At 38.4% G+C, this 20,548-nt stretch overlaps 2 protein-coding genes across 5 annotated transcripts in view; one reads left to right on the top strand and one right to left on the bottom strand.

The window, feature by feature from the left end:
• Nucleotides 1-20,548, bottom strand: part of IMMP2L (inner mitochondrial membrane peptidase subunit 2) — an 866,166-nt gene that overhangs the window by 420,923 nt on the left and 424,695 nt on the right. The window lies entirely within an intron of this gene.
• LRRN3 (leucine rich repeat neuronal 3) overlaps nucleotides 5,298-20,548 on the top strand; it is a 36,165-nt gene continuing 20,914 nt past the window's right edge. Inside the window, exon 1 of the mRNA XM_032304750.1 lies at nucleotides 5,298-5,937. The gene's annotated coding sequence lies outside the window, so the exon portion shown is untranslated. The remainder of the gene's footprint in view (nucleotides 5,938-20,548) is intronic.

Raw genomic sequence — 20,548 nt, 5'->3', positions numbered from 1 at the left:
ATAACTACTGCTAGGGGTTTGTGGTGTATTTCCTTTTTTGATGTATTTCTTTTCAGTTATTTTTGTGTAATTTACAAACTGTCTACCTATCTATCTACCTGTCTACCTGCTATATTTTCTTTAGTGATTTTCACTCTTTTATTTCACTAATTGTTTACCTGCTAGAGGAGAAGTAATATTTAATCCTCCAAATGAAAAAATTAGGGATGCACAGAGAGAAGCCAAGATAAGCGATAGTTGGGAGCTACAGAGAAAGACAAGAAGGAAAGAGAGGGAGAAGGAAGTCTAAGGAAGAGACGGAGAGATTTATCTCCTTGATTTCTGACATCTTTCTCATTCCTGGTGGTGAATTTCCTTCAGTGGTAAAATTACTTTTGTTCTTGAAGTGGGGTTCTATCCCTCATTAAAAAAAAAATAAGACCTATATGGGGTTATAGAAAAATACAAATCTTATGTCCCTAATCACCCTCGGCATGGAAAGAGGTCATCTTGGGAGAGGCAGAAGGACGGGGTGGGGGGTCCCTGAGGGATCAGCACATTTTTACGTCTTGCTCACTTTTCATAGAGGGAGGACATGCCAGCTTCGTTTATTTTTCTCTCTTACCTCCCCTCTAACAATCTTTGTTTCTTCTTGTGTCTGCTCAATTCTGATAGTCAAATTTGCATATTTTAGTATGTAAAGATCTCCTTCTTCTCCAGTTCAGATACTCTGTGGATCTCTGATTCTAAATGTTCACAAAAAGCCTTAATGAAGTCGTACAACCAAGTGAATACACTTGTGCCCCTGAACTACGAGCTTAAAAACTGTTAAAATGGTTAAGTTTACACTATATATTTTACCATAAGAAGAAAGTCATAATAAAAAATAAGACCCATAGTTGAATGGGAATCATTCTTGTTTCCAATTCTACTTTCTAAAACCCTTTTGAAAAAAGAAAATGAGAACTCTCTGATCCAACGTGCTTTTGTTCAACATTCTAACAAACAGCCAATGCCACTCCCCTTACATCATGCTTCTAACTTAATTAAGAGCTAATCTGCTATCAGAATTAGACTACAAAGGACCATGTCACTGAAGATCTTCTCAGTACAATGTCAGTCCCTCCTCATCAGTGTGGCCCATGCATAGTTATTTAGCTTTCTGAGCATATCAACTAACTTTCCAACTAGACACTGCCTTTCTTCAGAGCTCTATTTCTCAAACAGAGCCAGCAAATTCTTTCATTAATACTGAACAACCATAACTATATGAAAGCATCCACTGCCTAGTGTAAAAATTCATTCCTTTTTAAAATAGTATTTTATTTTTAGCATCCCTTGTTGCTGACTATATTGAATTGTTTGGCTCAGTCATCAATCAAGCATTCATTTATTTTACAAATGAATATTGAGTGGGTTGTAGTGTAAAAGAGCCTTGGCTCGGTGGGCAGACAGAACCAAGTTCAAATTTTCGCCCCATTATTTCATGGTTTTCGTACATTGGGCAAGAAACCTAACTTCTCTGAGCCAATGTTTCTACACTGTCAAATGGGGATAAAACATCTATTTTATGTTGTAGGGATTCAATAACTTTTAAAACATACACAGTTAGTATTCAACAAATATTGTTTTCTCCATGTTTATGCAAGCTACAGTGCTTAAAGACGAATAAAATATAGACCTCTCCCAGGAGACTCTATAAACTAAAAATGGAGATGGGCCAAATTATAGAAACAACTGTAATATATTTTAAAAACATAAATGGTAGGGGGGAATAAAGATTGTGATTGTGAGAGATCATGTCTTGTTAGAGGGTCGGAAAAGACCTCACATGGGAAGTAGCATTTGCCCTGAGCTCATTTATTTAGGACCAGATAGAAGCCATGACCCAGAGGGAAGGTAGAAAGAACATTCAAACAAAGCAGAGAACTGGAACAGATGATGATGATGGTAATAACACTGACCGACAACAGTGACAATGACAAGAATGGCAATAATGGCGATGCAAACATCCATTCAAGCTTATTATATCCTAAGTTCTTTCCTAAGCTTTTGCACATATTAACTACATTAATCCTCATAACATTCCCAGGAGGAAACTGAGATGCAGAGATGCTAAGTTCTTGTTCAGGGTCACAAAGCTGGGAAGTGGAAAGGTAAGAACCCAACCCAGGTAGCCTGTTCCCAAAAAGTGCACTCTGACCCACTACCCAGATCACCCCTCTAATGAAAGTGAACAGAAGAGCAGTGCCCAGGATTCCAGGAAACAAGAAACCTTCCCATATTAATAGGAACTTCAACTATTAAATCAACACATAAATATTTATTACACCCTTATTGTTTATTTGATGATGAAGGCCGAACTTTTTCAACATACTTTAAGAGCTGTAATTATTCATTTATGTTTTAAAATCCTTAAAATACGTTGTTATTAGAGCTGAATACGAGTTCAGGAAGCCCTGAAGATATTTACTACGAGGCAGCTGACCTACACAACCTCATAACACAGTATATTTGGAATGTGAAACTGCTCTGAAATTTTAGTAGGTTGTAAAGATAAAAACTTGAGAAAGAAAAGAAAAAGAAGGAAAAAAAGGAAATGGGAAAGAAGAAAAAGTGGAAACTTATCAATTATTCAGTAGATGAGAGGGTGACATAGTAGGAAAACCTTGGAAGATGGCGGGGTCTACCCTTGCTGTCTCTGACCAGCTCTGTGCACTTAGACAAGTAGCTTGACCTCTTAGGACTCAAGGTATTTGAGTCTAAAGAGTCCGTGGTTCTCATTTGAAACTATTCACAACTGTACTGATTCAAAATTGCTGAAATCCTTCCTCAGTCACAGTTTAATGTTTTTACATGGCACTTCATTATACAGAGGTGTTAAAGAAATTAAGTTTTTAGCACTTTTTTTTGGAGAGCTACCTTTCGTATCTCCAGTTAATGGTTGATAACTGATGATCACCTGAACACACACTGATTCTAGGAAGTTCCTGAAGTTCTTGCGGCGAGAAGGAAACCACAGCCAAAGAACAAACTCGTCACCCTTTTCGTACAAAGCCAGAGTTATTTTTCTTTCTCACATTACAATCTCACTTCTAATGTTCCATGGTATGAGAACGATAAAAATGAAATCTTTTGTATTTGTCATGTGCTTACAGCAAAAGGACAATTGCAAAAAAAAGCAACCGCATCCCCATATGCTGAAGAAAAGCTAAACAATGAGGGAAAACAATTTCCTATGAGATAGCATAAGGTAGCATTTAAAAATATTCAACTTGCACTAAATTAAAACTTAGATTTTTCTTTGATTTCTTAAAGAGACTGAAATTTAAAATATTAGGTATGATTGCAGGTTTCATTTATAAACCAAGAAAGTGTTTTAATCATGCATCTGATTATCGCCACTTACATTCATTATGGAAGTGCATTATAATTGGTTTGATTACTGAATTTGTCAATTATACAGTCAATACCAATCAACCAAAATGGAATTCTTAAGGAACCAAGAGTATAAAACTAAAATTCCTTTCTTAAATGATTATCACAATTTTATCCTAATTCTTCCAATATGTGGCAATGTAACCCTGCAGATGTTGAAATGATATGGAATATATAAGGAATTAAAGTTGGGGAAAGTAAAATCAAGGGTGGGTAATGAGGATGATTGTCACTATTATTACAAGTACATTAAACCATATGTAGACACACTCCCTCTCAACATCCCCAACACTTGGCCATAATCCCTACCATTCACAGAGCAACATTTAAGTGTTGCTAGTAAAGAATAAAGCCTTACAATACACTTTCTGAAATGAGTATTAGTAGGTTAAGCAAGAAACTACCTTTGTCTTGAACTCATTTTTATTCAAAAGATTAGCAACCATTTGAATAAATTTTTAGAGAAGGAAAAAATAAAGCACTTGAGAACTTTAAAAAAAAAAAAACCCTACAGACAAAGTTAATGTCTTTATAAATTTACGGGTATTATGATTATAGAAACTTAACTTGGTCTATGTCATTTCAATAAACTCTTGAGGAACAATCAGATGTGAAGCTTTTCTACCTCCCCCCCCCATCTATTAACATGAAAATGTTATTTTTTTTTACTCCACTAGAGGGCAGTCTCTCAAAACTAGGGCTTGGAGCCATGAATCTAGCCTGTTTCTGACCTGTTGATAAATTAATTCTCATGTTCCAGTCTTCTCAACAAGATGTTCCTCTAGCATAGTAATTAAGGTGGTAAAACAAGCATTTTTAAAATTGCTGTCTATGTACTCACAGGTGTTCTTTCAGAAATATACACTGCTATACTTTTCTGTGTTTCTTTTCTAAATTTCTGATAACTGGATACATTTTACATACATGGCATGTATTCCATATTTTCCCGGTAAATATAAATTCAGAATTACTAAGTCTAAGAATAAAGAGAAACAATTTTCCTGAGGGTTTAATTAATCAGAGTTGAAATACTTCCTCAAGAAGTATTTCCCGGGGCGCCTGGGTGGCTCAGTGGGTTAAGCCGCTGCCTTCGGCTCAGGTCATGATCTCAGAGTCCTAGGATCGAGTCCCGCATCAGGCTCTCTGCTCAGAGGAGAGCCTGCTTCCCTCTCTCTCTCTCTGCCTGCCTCTCTGCCTACTTGTGATCTCTCTCTGTCAAATAAATAAATAAAATCTTAAAAAAAAAAAAAAGAAGAAGTATTTCCCAACACACTCCTAAATACATACACACAGAAATACACAAACACCTTGACACATGTATCCGCTTATCTGTGGCCGTCAGATTAACTGCATCAGATATAAAGAAATTACTATAATTGGAAATACTTATTTTTTGAAATACCCCCTCATAGGCCAGTGTTGTGAATTATGGAGAAAAAACATATGCTTTATTTTTAAAATGTGGTCAATTCAGATAAGAAATGTCATAGCTTTAAAAAAGGCTATTGAACAATAATCACATCAACACCAAATTAAGTAGAATCTACAGAAACCCAAATGCCTCTCAAAACAGTTTCAAGTTAGTCTTCTTAAATCGTATAGCCCCTGGCGAACTTTACAAAGAGGGAATCAGAGGCGCTGCGTCTCCCCCAGGTGTTTTTAGTATTTGGAAAAATGCTTATTTGCAGCACATCCTGCTATTTTCAGAGAGAAAACACAGTTTCTCTGGGTGAATGATAACCTAAAAATGGGAAAACTTGTCCAACATTTCTTCCTCTCAAAAAAAAGGGGGGGGGGGAGAAAGGATGGAGGAAGGAGCAGGGAGGAAAAGAGGAAGGAGGGAAGGAAGGAAGGAAGGAAGGAAAGGGAGAAGAGGAGAAAAGGAGGCAGGCAGGCAGGATGAAAGCAGGCAGGAAGGCAGGCAGGAAGGGAAGGGTACCTAGGAAAATATGCAAGCCGGTTTCATTTATTTGTATCCTAAGCAGCAGTGTCATAGAACAGACAGGTTGCTTCAGCCAACCAGACGGGAGCAGCTGCGAGTGCTACATCTTGGCAGTCCGAAGCGATTGGCTCCTCTCTGGGGAGCGGAGGGTGTTCAGTTATTAATGACCGCTGAGCAGGCAGCACCATGTCAGTGTGACAACTGATCGGGTGAACGATGCACCACTAACCACCATGGAAACAAGGAGAAAGCAAGCCAGCTCCCAGGATCTCTCTTCACGGGATTGAGAGCCTCAGCCTGCCGACGGACAGCAAGAGTTCCCGGAGAAAAGAAGGGACCCCGGCTGCAGCCGCCTGCCTTCCTTTTCATCTTAGAATACCGAGAGAAGCTGGCTTGCATGTGCGCCCACCTCTAGTACATGTTTGTGTGTACTTTATTACACACACACACACACACACGCACGCACCTATTTACACCCGGGCAAGAACACAACCATGTGATTATCGCAACTGAAGAACTGAGGGAGCCCGCACAGAGGGACACGGAAGGTGGTGCATCACAGGAACTGCTTTTGCAAGGTAAGTTTAAAATATACATTTCTATTTAAATATGCTCTGTTTCTTCTTTGGTTGATGCTGGCCCCCCCCACCCCCAAACCCAAATTCTCCTTTGATGTTTTCTTCACGTCTGAATTCTAAAGCATTCTTCTTTCCCTTTTACTTTGGAGGAGAAATTCAGACGCAAAAGCCCTCTGGCTTTGGGTATGCTGAGCTGTGTTTGTGGGATTCTCCAACATGCATTTTACTAGCTTGAACGCCCATCAGAGGATGTGAGTGGGAGAGAAAAAGCAGTGCTGGGGGGAGGGAGAGAGGGGAGAAGGGGACAGTGGGAGTGGAGAGGGGAGGAAGGAGAAGGGGGGAATTTTCTTTTCTTTTTTTTTTTTTTCCTTCGCATTATTTGTAATGAAAAGCGGTTCACACATCGGTCTGTATTTTGAAACCACCCCCCACACACACATGGGGCATTTTTCTCCCTTTCACCCAGCGGGTGGAGATTAAGGCAAATGCTGCTGTGTGTCAAGAGCTAAAACCATTAAGCAGAGTGGCGGAATGAGCATATCACAAACAGTTATTGAATTTCTGCCAGGCTACATCTTATGGATTGGGGTAAATGACTTCCCTTTAATAACATCCTCCCGCTGGTCTGAAGGGACAGGGCAAACGTCCGATTGCTAATGCAGCTGCAACCGACAGGCGCGAGGTAAAAGGAGCCCACGAACCAGCAGAGTTCTCATCTTCTTTGGTAATTAACAGAATCACAGCAGGGTGGCTTTAAAGTGCATTTGCTATTTCAGAAGATTTTTGTTCAGACCGACTACTATATTCCCTTTGCTTTTATTGAGCTATGTGGCTTAATTTGCCTCTAATTTATTTATTTTTTAACAATATGCCCTTGTTTCCATGCCTCGAATTTTAGGGAGAGCATGCTATGAATGTGAGTAGAACCTTCCTAATTTAGAGAAAAGGGGATAATGTGAAGAATAAAAAGGCAAGAAGTAAGGATTCCAAAATATCTACCTAGGAAAGAGTGTGCCTGTCCTGGCACTATAAATATTACTATATCCTACATTTCTCTTTAGTTTCAGAGGCAATGCCTTTGAGACAGAATTACTCTCAGTAAACTATGAGCATCTATGTACTGATGATTCATGGAATACCGTGTGGGTTAATTTCTACTTCCAGTCTTCTAAAAGGAAGCCAGCTACTTAGAATATGCTTTCAAAGAGACAACATCAATTGAGGATGTCCATGGAAACATTGATTCCCCCCTTTAATGGGTCCTGTAGAGACATTAAACCTAGTATTTGCATTTCGCCTTCTGGAGCTCTCTCTTCCCTTCCTTTAGTTCAACTGACCAAAGAGTTAATGGAGTCAGCTTCTTTCCAACTGCATGGTATTTTTTCCCCCTACAACTGTGATTTCAGAGTTATGATTGGTTTCTTAGTTTAGAACATGAGCCAAAACCAAAAGACAATAACCAGTCCCTTAGATCCTGCCACTTTCCCATAAATGTGTCAAAATATGAGTCACTTTACAATATGTAAGAAGTCAATTAATTCCAGTGACCTTTGTAAATGATGACAATAAAGCAGCTCTGACAATGTGCCACTGGCTTCGATTTTCTCTCTGTAAAATGAACAAGTTTAAGAAGAGGTTTCCTGCTCAGAGTGAAAAATGAAAGGTGCTGAAGCATTAGCTCGCAGTATTGGCAGCCTTGCTCACCCTGCCTCAAACGCCACATGCGATCTATAGAAAAAACAAAATGATTTATTGCAAAGAGGAAAAGGGGTTTTCTTTGCTTTTCTGCTATTCATGAGAAGTGCTGCTTTTGCCACAGAACAAATCGGAGAATTTTGAGGTAGCTGCTAAGTTCCTAACCAAGAGGAAAAGCTGGAAGTAGACATTCAGCCTCCCGGTTTCAAACTCCTGGATAATGTAGCATTGCAGTATTGATTTCAGTTTTTCTTAGACCTTTTCCAGGGAAACTTTCCACACCAAACATAGACAGACTCAAATCCGACAGAGTCTATTTTTAAATTGCAATCAATGATACCTAAGAACAGTGGATTCACTCTTTAACCTTGGTAAAGCTCACATACATATTTTGTGGATTTCACAGATCAACACTGTGCCCACTTGAGTCTAGAAATACAATCATTCCCGTCCCCCCGAGTTGTCACCCTGTGTGTGCCGGTGAGTTTGGTGGTCTGATCAGCATCTACCAATGCCAGATGATGGACACAGGAACATGCCTGGAAGACTTAGCCATAGTCTTTCCAGTCATGCAGCTATACCAGAAATAGCTTTCTGGCAAGACAAGCGTCAAAGGACCATCTTTTCAAGAGTGTCGCTTGTCACAGGCGACACACACTGAGTTAGAATGCTGATGAGTAGGTGGAATTTTTTTTTCCTTTGGTTGTTATTGTTGCTGTTACTGGCTTCATAAACAGTGTTATCTGCCTTCTAGACCAGAAATTTAGGGATCTAGGAAAAAGGTAATCAACTTACAATTTGTTAACTGTATTTTATTATCTCTTTGTTCTTTTTTACACCTATTGCTTCTTTTTTTCTCTCCTTTTTTCTCTTTTGCCACAAAATGGGCTTGGTGTTTTACTGCCCCCCCAACTCTGAATTTTTTCTAGTGCAAAATTCCTATGTGATGTGGCATGGTGATCTTTATTGCAAACGAATTAAGTTGATCAGAAATGTTTGTAACCTGAGATTAAAAAATAACAATTATGTAAGTTAAATGTTATTACTTAGCAGCGCCTGAAGATGGTCACAGATAAGGTATCTGTTGGGGAATTTGAAGGAGATTATTAAAAAGAAGGTAGCATACTAAAAAAATGAGTCTAGCCTCAGTAAGGATGCCTCCAAAGAATAATTTAAAATGATGTAGCTTAGCCAATCTGAAGAAACAAGGGACACATCTGCAGTCCACCACAATGTTCCAAATCTACCTGGTTCTAAGGATTTCATCACTTAGGTATCACTCTCTAGTCCCATGAAACTAAATAAAGCAGGTAAACACCGGGCAAGACATCAGCATGTTTTGTGTGTGCTGTCAGAGAGAGAGCTCTCTGATCCTGGCTAGCCAGTGAGTACTTCAGAAAGCTTCACTGTGTTGCAGCTGAACACAGGTCCCGCACAGAGCTCCGTGGATTCCTCCCTGCCTCTCTTCTGATAAAGTAATGTCTGCCTTGACATCCGGGAAGTAGAACATGGTAATAGTCCTTCCTCTGACCACAATGTAAAAGCAAATCGAATTCTAATATAAAGAAAGTAGGTGGTGCCAGAGGATAGGAAAAGTAATGGAGAAATAAAAATGTTTTCTTGCGTATGATGGGAGGGGTGGAAGAAGATTTGGGAGATGCTATTTAGAGGTCATTAAATACAGGGTGAGAAAAAAAATGCTCATCTCAAATCTTTATGAAGAAATACGGTACCCAGTCAGTCATCTACCATATTTCCATAACCGTTATGCTTGTACAGAACTGCTTGCTAGTATGTTAATTTATCTTAGGCCACGATAAGGGAGGGCTTTTCCTTTTTTTAAGGTGCCACTAATAAGATCACATACACGGTTTTGGCATAAGAGAATGAAGAAGGAAAACATATTTTCATATAATAATGGAACTTTAGGATGGAAAGGACCTTTAGAAGATGGTCTAATATGCTCATCTCACAGGTGAGGAAACTGAGGCACAAAGGTTTTAACACATTTAGTCGAAATCATATAGCTCTTTATGAAGGCCTAGAGTAGGTCCCTTTAGAGCGCTCCCTCCAGCACTCCGTTAAAACTCCACTACTCAGTCTCTCACATATTTTTTTTTAAAAGAAAGAAGCATATAGATCTATGCAAAAAATAAATAAATAAATAAAAATAATAAAGCTTAAGGAAATGTTTATCAGATAGTCAGATACTTAAAAAGCAAAAGCAGGCATTCAACCCTAGAAGTAATAACAATTTCTTAAGTATATACACCCAAATATTTCAAACTGATCATCTTTTGGATATAGTCCACTATGTTTTGTAAAGAGTCATAAAAATAAGACCCTGTTTTTAAAAACACCTTAATAGCATTATTGCTACTCTTCAGCTATAGAGATTCAACTATTGGTCATCCATGAGAAGTTTTTCCAGGAATTTTGAAGAGAATCTCAACCTCCTTTTTTAGTGGGTTTCACTGTAACATTTTAAGGCACTTACATGTGCTCTCATTAAATACAGTGTCTATTCTCGGGGTCCGTGCTCAGCTTCCACATCTTACTGGAAAACAGTGAGGACATTTCTCAGGATAGCAATCCCGACTTCCTGCTCTCCATCTCCCCATCTGGCCTTACCTTTTCATTTCCAAAGTTTGAGTGAGACTCTCTGGGCAATGACATCTCCCCCTTAATTTCACAGCCCCCCCCCTTTTTTTTCCCCTTTCTGGAGAATTTTTCTTGGTTTCTAAATGTGTTCTCCAAATTTTACTTAGGATAATAGTAATGAACTGGCTCAAAAACTTTGGGAAAGTAAAAAAGGATATTAAAAAGGAAACATAATACTTGTGAATATTTGTTTAGAGCAATACTGGTTTGCAGAGCACCTTCTCAACAACGATATTTGCTCCCCACGACAATTTGGTAAGGCAGGTATAATGCTATCTTCTTCCTTTTAAGATTAGAGAAGGAGGTCTCATGAGGTGAGAGATTTGCCACAGGCAGGGAGCTAACATGTGGAGAAGTCAGGGTCTTCTGACTACAAAGATGGGTATAGCACTGATCCTGGTACCTGGCTTAGAGTCTGTTAGAAATATGCCCTCCCATTTTCCTGTACTCCCACTCTAGACTTAACCTTCTAAGTTCTATGTCCTTTGCACCATATCACTCTAGGTGGGCAGATTTTTACAAATAAAAATCTGTACTTCTTAATTTAATTCAGAGCTAATGATATGACTGAGTTAAACATGAAAAACACAACCAACATCTATTCTTGGAGAAAAATATTGCATGTTGTTCGACCGACTCATCTATAGGTTTGTCTGACAGCATTAACACTTTGATAAACAGTTGGCAAAGGCCTCAAAAACTGGATACAATGGAATGAATAAATTACTTAGGCAAGTTCCACGTTGCTGGAAAATTATGAACAAAGTCCTCAAAAATCACCTGATGTATCTATCACCAATGGGTAAAGTGTCAACATAAAAGCAACTTTGGCATCTCCTTCCTGGTTAGTCTGTCTTAGGGAGATAAGGACATACAAAGACCTCAATATGCCAGTAGGTGTATTCACATTATTCTTAGAGCCCTCTAGGGGAAACTGTGTCTTCCAAAAGTAATACTGTCCTCGAATAGGTGAAAACGCCTAAAATACATTTACGAAAGGTTGTCATACAAAGTTTTATTTCCAGAAAGGGAAGTATTCCACACATAATAATCCTTCCTTGGTAGGAAGGAGTGTAAACATTTTTTTCTACCATTTTTTTCCATGTCTGAATTGAAAAGGCTCACGGACTCCCCAAAGACCTGCTGAATCAATTAAGGGCCTAGCATTGACAGGAAACACTTTCTGTTTCCAGAGGCCTGAAACCCCTGGGATTTAATTCCCTGAAGAGTAAGAGAGGAGGCAGTGTTTCCTGACTTGTTCATTGCAGAGAGTCCAGGAACAGGGGAAATGCATTCATTCCCCTGGGACCAAGCCTGCAAATGTGCCACGGACTAAGCAATGGCCCTCAGGAAGGCTCAGGACTCCCAGTGCTTACGATGACTTACATATTGCTATGTATTTTGACTACTGAAAATATTTAAAGACGCCTCATTTTCATTGTGGTAGAGAAGATTGACTTGCGCTTATTACAAGTTTTCTCTAAAATTACAAAACTGCATTAATATAATGACTGCAAAGAAACAAAGGCAAATATTTTGGTCGATTCATTCCACAAGGTAAAATTTATCCATAATATCTTACAGTCTCATAAATACTGAAAGGTCAAGGCACTTAAATTACATTGTCAGCTAATTTACGCTTTACATTTATTAAGAAAAAAATAAAAAACTCAAAAACATTTTAAAACAGACATGTATTTTGAGAGACACAATTCATACTGGCCTTTACATCTCCTTAGGGTATTTTTCTCGCCACTATATTCATATGCCCAAGACACAATGATCTTATCATTGTTTGCTAACAGTGTCTCTGGGCTCCACATCGAATTTTATTTTCGTCGAAAATTGGTCACCCAGAATCACCAGTTACTTAATCTATTCCACAAAGAGTATATGGAACCACAGTGGCCTTTATTGGGATTTCAGTAGTTGCAAGGGGTAATTTGAAAATACATCTAGATAGATCATATTTTGATTTCTACAAAGGCTGAGGGGTGAGTGGCCTTCCACTGCGTCTGCCTACGGACTGAGAACAAAACAATAAAGTAGGCAAAATGGGGATCAGTCCCGGTTACCGTGCTGCATCATTTAAGAGGAAGCGCAGTAGGATGGAAAGAGAAGAACAATGCTACCGCTGTATGTGGGGGACAAAGACATTCTGAGCACATACAGACCTTGGAAGCTCTATTCCCAGTGATTTTTGAATGAAAATCATATGCCATTATAAGACATGAGCTTAGACTGCAGTCATCCAACAAGTCCGTTTCGTGTGTGAATAGCTGAACTGACTAAACACATAATTTATATTTGTTCCTCTTCTCTAGTTTATCACCCCTGCGTTTTGTTTTGTTTTGTTTTGTTTTTTACACAAACACTACAGCTGCTCAAGGAGTGTCATCAGGTGACGTTCGGCTAACTTTTTAAAATCAGTGAGGCATTTGGCAAACTTCAATTTCCATAATCAGTTACTTTATTTCTAATGAGCAAGCAAATTCCATGTAACCATCCGAGGCTCAGCTCTCATTTACACTATAAATTGTATCAGAGTGTGCTACTGTTGGACAAAACACTCAAGGAAGTGAAGAATTAAATGTTTTATGACATAAAATACTTCCAGTAGAGACCTTAAGAGTTCAGATCGCATTATCTCTTCGATAACCCTTTGCTGGCTAATAAGGGCATGGTTGTAATATTAGCAGATCTCGTTTATTACAGACAGGCGTTCTCTGTGCCCAACACTGTGCTGAGCACTTGGCAGGTGTTTTCCCTTGTAATTCTCATAATAACCACATGGTGCAAATACTGTTACTAACCCCACTTTACAAATGAGGAAATTAAGGCTTAAAGAAAAAAAGCAACTTGCCTCCACTCATGAAAGGCAGAACAGGAAAAGGAACCTAGGTCGGTTTGGCTGTAAAAAACATGGCTTTTGTGCAAATGTGGCAACACTGCCTCTTGTTGGTTGCGCCCTAATAGAAGTCGCCCATACTGCCTTCTTTTTTTTTCTTTTTTTTTTTTTTTTAATTTATATGACAGACAGAGATCACAAGTAGGCAGAGAGGCAGGGAGAGAGGGGGGAAGGAAAGCAGGCTCCCTGCTGAGCAGAGAGCCGGATGTGGGGCTCGATCCCAGGACCCTGGGATCATGACCTAAGCCGAAAGCAGAGGCTTTAACCCGCTGATCCACCCAGGTGCCCCCCATACTGCCTTCTAGGATTCGCTAAGAAAACATAATCATTCCATTTCTCATCTCATGCCATGCATTCTGCTCAGACGAGGATATGATCTCGCAAGATTCATTCCTATTGTCTTTTTGTTATTGTTGTTTCTCAAGGAAGAGGGATGACTGACTTATTTATATGTGGGTATCACTATTGGATTAACTCAAATGATTTTTGCGATTGGTTCACAACCAGACTTGAGACTGGCAGCTTATAGTCCTCTTCTACGTTTTTTCCATCAATAGAGTTCAACATGCTTCTTCACCTGTGGCCATGCACCGTAATAACTGGCACAATGGGAAAAATACAAAGCTTAGCTTGTAAGTCTCAATTGTCATAATTTAGAACAGTCTGTCCACAACCCTAATTCCAATCTGTGGATCCTTTTTTACTCCTGAATTCTCTTTTAAACCAGAAGCATGAATTCTCTTTTAAAATAGTGAATACTGGGCACCTGGGTGGCTCAGTGGGTTAATCTCTGTCTTTGGCTCAGGTCATGACCTCAGGGTCCTGGGATCAAGTCCCACATCCGGCTCTCTGCTTGGCGGGGAGCCTGCTCCCCGCCCCCTTCCTCTGCCTACCTCTCTGCCTACTTGTGATCTCTCTGTCAAATAAATAAAATATTTTAAAAACAAAACAAAAAACAGTGAATACTATTTCACTTCTAATATGATCATCAATTTTCAATGAAGTTCATCAATCCTCCTCAGTATTAATAAGCTTCTAGCTCTGCAAAGTTAATAGACAAAATCTGTTTTTCAAACTGAGCATGCTGAGCCAAACCTAAAACTTCAGCAGAAGTGTTCTCGACGCCAGCTGTTTGCAAAACTTCAGCATTTCTTACTGAGTGACCTCCTCAAAGAGCTATCTGGGGAGTCCTTCAGCGTGAGTGTCCTACATAGGAAAAGCTGAATGTGAAATTAAGGCCAAAATGTTACTAAGGATTCATCCCATGATTAGGAATAGGGTTTCAAGAGCTCATGTTCGTGTATATTTTCTTTTCAGAAGGAAGATTTTTTTTTTAAATGTAACTAATTGGACAAATGAAAAATGAATTCAAGTTTGAGGTGATAAACAGCAAAGATATCCATGTCTCATGAAAAACCCAACTTAACACATCTAAGAAATAAAAGATGTGTAAATTTTAGTTTAAAGTTTTAGTTTTTTTTTTCTTTTTCCCTACGACCTCTTACATTTCTATACAACAGTGAGGAGCAGAGAGTAGAGAGGAAATGCTGGCCGGCTTCTCAACATGTACCATGGCCTGGATCCTAGTTATGTTCTTTCATACCCCATGTCACCCAAGTGCACAGCCCCATATAGGAACATAATGGAGAAGCAAATGTCTGACTCCAAAACCTCTTGTATGAAAACCACGTTACTGTGCCTCCCACAGCCCATATTTCTTAGAATAAGCATAATACATTTCTCTTTTGAGGAGCATTATACTTTTTATGCAGAAGTATCCAACAGCAGGTTCCTTCTATAGTTTTAAGCTTCTCAGAAAGATCAAAGGGAGTTTATATAATAATTAAGCAAACTTAACAGTTTTACCACCTGGTGCAACCTGATAGTATTTCAAGAATGACGTAATGAACATTTAACAAAACTCAACTAACTTAAAATAAAAGTATTACCTGGGGATTTTTTTACTCAGACATTCTCATTAATCTGTATCACCTTAGAAGTATAGTGTGTTTTTTTAAAAAAAAATCATGGTTGAATTCCAGAAGTACTTATGAACAGCTAAGACCTTTATCATTTCTTAGGGAATGCAAAACAGTAACAAAATAAGAGAATTTTTCTTTACTATGAATATCTCGCAAATTAAACACAGAACAAGATTTCAACTCCATCTTTCATCCCTGAATGATGCTTATCAGATTTGGGAAATATTTGAAAACTTCCTTCTATTTTTAAATATTGTAAACACCTAGGAAAGATGATGAACACTTACAAGTTTAAATCTTCCCCATAAAGAATTTTTCCTGTCTACAGTAATAGCTCCTTGACTTCCACATCCTGTCCCCTCCCCTTTCCACACCATAATGAAGGGAATGGTGTATCGAGTTCTTAACCTCACTTAAGCAAGGAGCTTCCTGTTGGACATAATCATGTTAAATTATAAATCAGTGCGATACTCTGTACTTTACTTGATTGAGATGTCCATGAATCTTTGAAAGGAGATATATTCTAAGATAATATACCACTTAGGCATTCATTTAGATATGTCATATCATGGTCATTTACTCAATCACCACAGATACAGGCAGATCAATAAATGGAATCTCAAGAATTGATAAGGAATGATGTATGTATGACACAGCAAATAGAACCAAATCTATCTATCTATCTAAAGTTCCCATCTTAAGAGGTACTATCCTATCAAGATTTGGAAGGTACCATATTCCAAAACTATTGCTAAATACATTCATTGTCTAAATGTTATATATATGTTTGTACATTTTGCTTCATTTTTAATATAAAATCAAAGGTTGTTAGGCTGTCTCTGGGATGAATTACATCAAATTCACTTGGGTGCTTATTTTTAACACAGAATATTAGAATCTCTGGAAGAATGTAAGAATCCCTCATGATTTTTTTTTTTAATTTTATTTATTTATTTATTTATATTCAGCACCAAGTTTCAGAACTGATGGTTAAAGATTCAGGCCCTTTTCCTTTGTCCATTGTCTGCCACTGTTATTTCAGGTTTGTAAAGATTGCCTGTTTGTGACAATTGATTGCCTGAATTGATACAAAATATGCATAAAACAGGTACACTATGTGGCGCTTTTCCCCAGAGAAGATTGGGGATAGGATATGGCTAAATGAGTTGGGGATTTTGATAAGGGATCTGACAGACATTCAAGTGGATGCTTTTAGTAATATGCTTGTAAGTCTGTCATATCGAGAGTCCCTATCTCCACTGCCATTCAAAGTCATTTCTTGGCTCTCAGATAATGCCTGTAGCATGGTAGGGTACAGATCCTTAGGGGAAGTATCTACCAGAAGTGGGCAATATGTTTTATTCCCACATGCTCGTGAACTCCTATTTTCATGTACTATAGCACATTTCACGTGCAACTCAACTGAAGGTCACCCAGAGACTGCCCACTGACACCGTTAATGAATGAATTCTATACTGCCTGTTGATTTGCTTTCAGATGTCACCAACTAATACAAGGAGTCAGAACTGGTATAACAAAATTGTCAAACTGAGAGAGATTTTATAGATATTAGGTCACTGCTCCGAGTGACTCATTACTTAAATACATAACTGGAACCAGAAACCAGGTAATTCGGTCCTTGCCTAGTGGTTATTTCACAGCACATTGACTGTGATGGTAGGGTTTCAGAAAGATTGGGCCATATGCTCCCATCAAATCATTCATTTTCTTAAGCACCATTATGACCAAAAGTTCCCAAAGTCAACCCTGCAGGGAAATTCAGCCGCACCTTCTCTGTGAAGGGCCCATATATGTACAACCTCACTTAGCTGCTGGGAGTCTCACAGATGCCCCGTTCATTCTCCAGTCACTTTTCAAGATGCATTTTAGAGTGGCATTTCATTGACAGTAACATGTTGTTGCTGTTATGCATCAAGCATGGTGAAGTATTTGGGACTGGGGTTTTGAATATGTGCCCTAGAGCAATTTTAGCTGAAGAGTTGTTTTGTTTCTCTTTTAAGTCACGGAAAGAGAGGGAGTAAGAGAGAAATTCTTAAAAGGAAAAACACACCAAAAAATGGCAACTATACAAAAAGTTTCATATTTACCCAAAACAGAAATAAAATGATCCCAGTTCTTTGTGCTACTGCACCGGAAATTTCTTCTCTTCTGGGACATTCCATCTCAAATGTAAAAGAGACTATTCTATGCCAATCCTCTTTGCTGGGGCCCTAAGAAACTTTGTAACACATGCAAAATAACTGCAATCTTTGAAATTACAAATCGCATTGCCAAGTTACTTTTGTGAACTTTTAAGCCCCTGATGTAAATTTCATCCCCAAAGAATGCAGAATCTAGAATAATGGACACTCAAGCCCCTGAGTCACTGACTAAAATTTTTACATTGCTGACAATCTTCAGTACCACTGTGTCCATTTATTATAGTTATTTCATAGACATAGTTCTCCTTTTTCTCTCATGTGAAAAATCCTTCTTGTGAATACAAATGAATAATTTTTTAAAAGATTTTTATTTATTTATTTGGCAGACAGAGATCACGAGTAGGCGGGGGGTGGGGGGTGGGGAGCAGGCTCCCTGCCGAGCAGAGAACCCAATGTGGGACTCAATCCCAGGACCCTGAGATCATGACCTGAGCTGAAGGCAGAGGCTTTAACCCACTGAGCCACCCAGGTGCCCCACAAATGAATAATGTTTAAGTTACACTTTAGCAATCTAACTTTGTTTTCCCCAAAATGTAACCACATCTTAAGAAAAGACAACTATCCTATTCTACCATCTCAGAAAAGCTGTATTAACATTTTTGTAGATTTAGTTAACAACTGTATTTCTCTATCTATTCCAATGCCATCTTAATATAAGCACGCATGCACAAACACAAATACTGGACTTAAAACAATTTGCCAACTGCTAACAATTTCTTACTAATTTGCAAACATTTCAATTAAGTCTAGCCCCACTTACTTGTACCTGGTCTCAGATAATATTTCTGCTTTAAAGACATGCCATATAACTGAGATGACAAGTATTGTGGTGACTTTTAAGAGTTATTTTCATAGAAAACGGTGGGGAAAAAAATCCACTGGCCAATAAAATTCTGCAATCTTTAATGGAAATTAAGTCAAAGCCCATTCAAGTAGCTTTATTTTGCTCTGCCATTTCTCCTGTTCTCACATTTCCACCTTCAAAATTAGTCTAAGTTACAACAAATTCTAATAAGCTATAACCATTACTGACTATTAGTTTGATAGTGATTAACATTTAGTGATTACTTTGTATGTTTCTGATGCAGTAATGGGAACTTTTTGTACTAAGAATCTTTAATGCATTATTTTCTTTTAATTTTCACTACATGCCTCCGTGTAGATACTGTTATCACCCATCTTTTAATACATAAGGAATCAGTGTCAAAGGAAGAGAGAGAATTAGAGTCCATGTCTGATCCTTCCGTTACTAGACTTCATCTACTGACCACCATTTTAAGAGTCAGAGAGTAGGAGAACTAGATCAAGCACGTGTATTGGCTAGTTAAGAAATCTTAAGGTTAAGTGTGGGGCAAAGTGGGAACAGTGAAAAGTGATATTCCTATGATACTGCTTTGGAGGAAAGGCTATACTTTCATTTTCAATTTTCAAGCATAACACCACTCATGTATCTGGGTTGTGGGCTTATTCTCAGGCAACATTTCTGAAAGTTAACCTTGCTTTAAAAAAAAAAAAAAAAAAGACTCCTACTGTTGAAGAATTCCTTCTGTCATTCCTTCATGCATGCCTTCATTTTTCACAGCTCTAGCTGGTTTTACTGAGTTGGAAAGGATGGAACCCCAGGTAGAAAGGAGATAGAAGTCACACAATTCTCTTTTCTCCCACTCCCTCTGTGTCCTGCTGTCCCATAAATGTATAGTTCTGTAAGCCACAGTTTAGTATTATTCTAGGGAATGAAAGTGTCTTTTGTCATCTGCTTTAGATTTACCAAATACAACCTTTCGGTCTAGAAATGTTCTCTCATCTGCTGCTAGTGCTCCCAGATTATATATTTTGAGTATCATTATTCTGTCAGTTGAGTAACTAACACCATCATTTCAATTGCTGCTGCTCTGTTTAAAAAGGGAAGAGGGGATATTACACATAAAAGTATTAAGTATGGTTGCCAGCAATAGTTTAAAATGGTGCTAAATAATAGGAAAGCCTCATCATTAATCCCTCTACCTAGTCTTTTTGGGGTTTGGCTTTTTGAAACACCTGCTAAAGAAAGATTTTTAGATGTGGGGGAAAAGGAGGGTTAACGTTAGTAGGGATGGAAAATGTGGAGGACTTGCCAAGGGGAAGCAGGAAAGATATATTAATGTATTCTGGTAAGTTGTAAGCTGCACCATTCATTAATTAAAAATAGGCACACAGATACCCAGGCTCTCATTCCATTGGAAGCAGAAGCAAAATCTCAAACTAGAGAGTCATGACTTCAGGAACAATGGGTAATAAAGGAAAAGCAAGCAGAGGGAAGGGGACAGTCTGATGCATGCACATGAGAGAAGGAAAAATAAGGGGAAGGGAAAAGGAGCCGCAGGCACAATAGCAGTTAGAAGTGATCTGGGTAAAAGGTACGGGTCCACTTGTGAAAATACAGAGACAAAAAAGCTTGACCGCAGACTTCCAAGAGCTCCCTCCCAGGGCAGAACGATTTCTATTGCTACACCAAAGAAATCAGGAAAACAGAAATGTACTCATTTCTGTAGATTGAAAATTTAGAAATAAATTTGTATTTCCAAATAAAATAATCACAAAACCTTTTAAAGTGCCCTTTAAGAGTCCTTTGATCCTCTAAGATAAACCAAGGAATCCGAGTGTCAGTATGTTGAAAAATGACCAAACAGATGTCAAATAACCTTAATTTTGCAATAACCACCTTCGATGAATCTGACATCTAGTTATCCCACTTAACATCATGTATGAAACTCAGAAATTATGCAGCCAAAGAATGGAATACTAATTCAGGACAGCACATGGAAAGGAGCAGATGAGAACAAAATACCACAAAAGTATATAAATTGACCAAATGAGACTGCATATGTTACCATCTTCTATGACAACAGATACTTACTGACTGACAATTTACATCTGGTTTTCTTCCCTATTCTGCAAATCACAAAAATGGGTTGCTGTGGCAACTGTCATGTGCTATTTAGCTTGCTGGAAGGAAGAAACAAAACAAACAAAAACCTCAAAGTATCTTTTAAGACACAAATACAGCATGCCTTTTTTATTGTTCCTTCGGCCCCAAGAGAACGAATCTCCTGACAGTAGATTTATTTCTTCATAGACTTAAAAATGGGCTTGCTTTCTGTCAT

Source organism: Mustela erminea, chromosome 11 (assembly GCF_009829155.1).
Source record: "Mustela erminea isolate mMusErm1 chromosome 11, mMusErm1.Pri, whole genome shotgun sequence".
NCBI lineage: Eukaryota > Metazoa > Chordata > Mammalia > Carnivora > Mustelidae > Mustela > Mustela erminea.
This window is presented reverse-complemented; position numbering and strand designations above follow the sequence as displayed.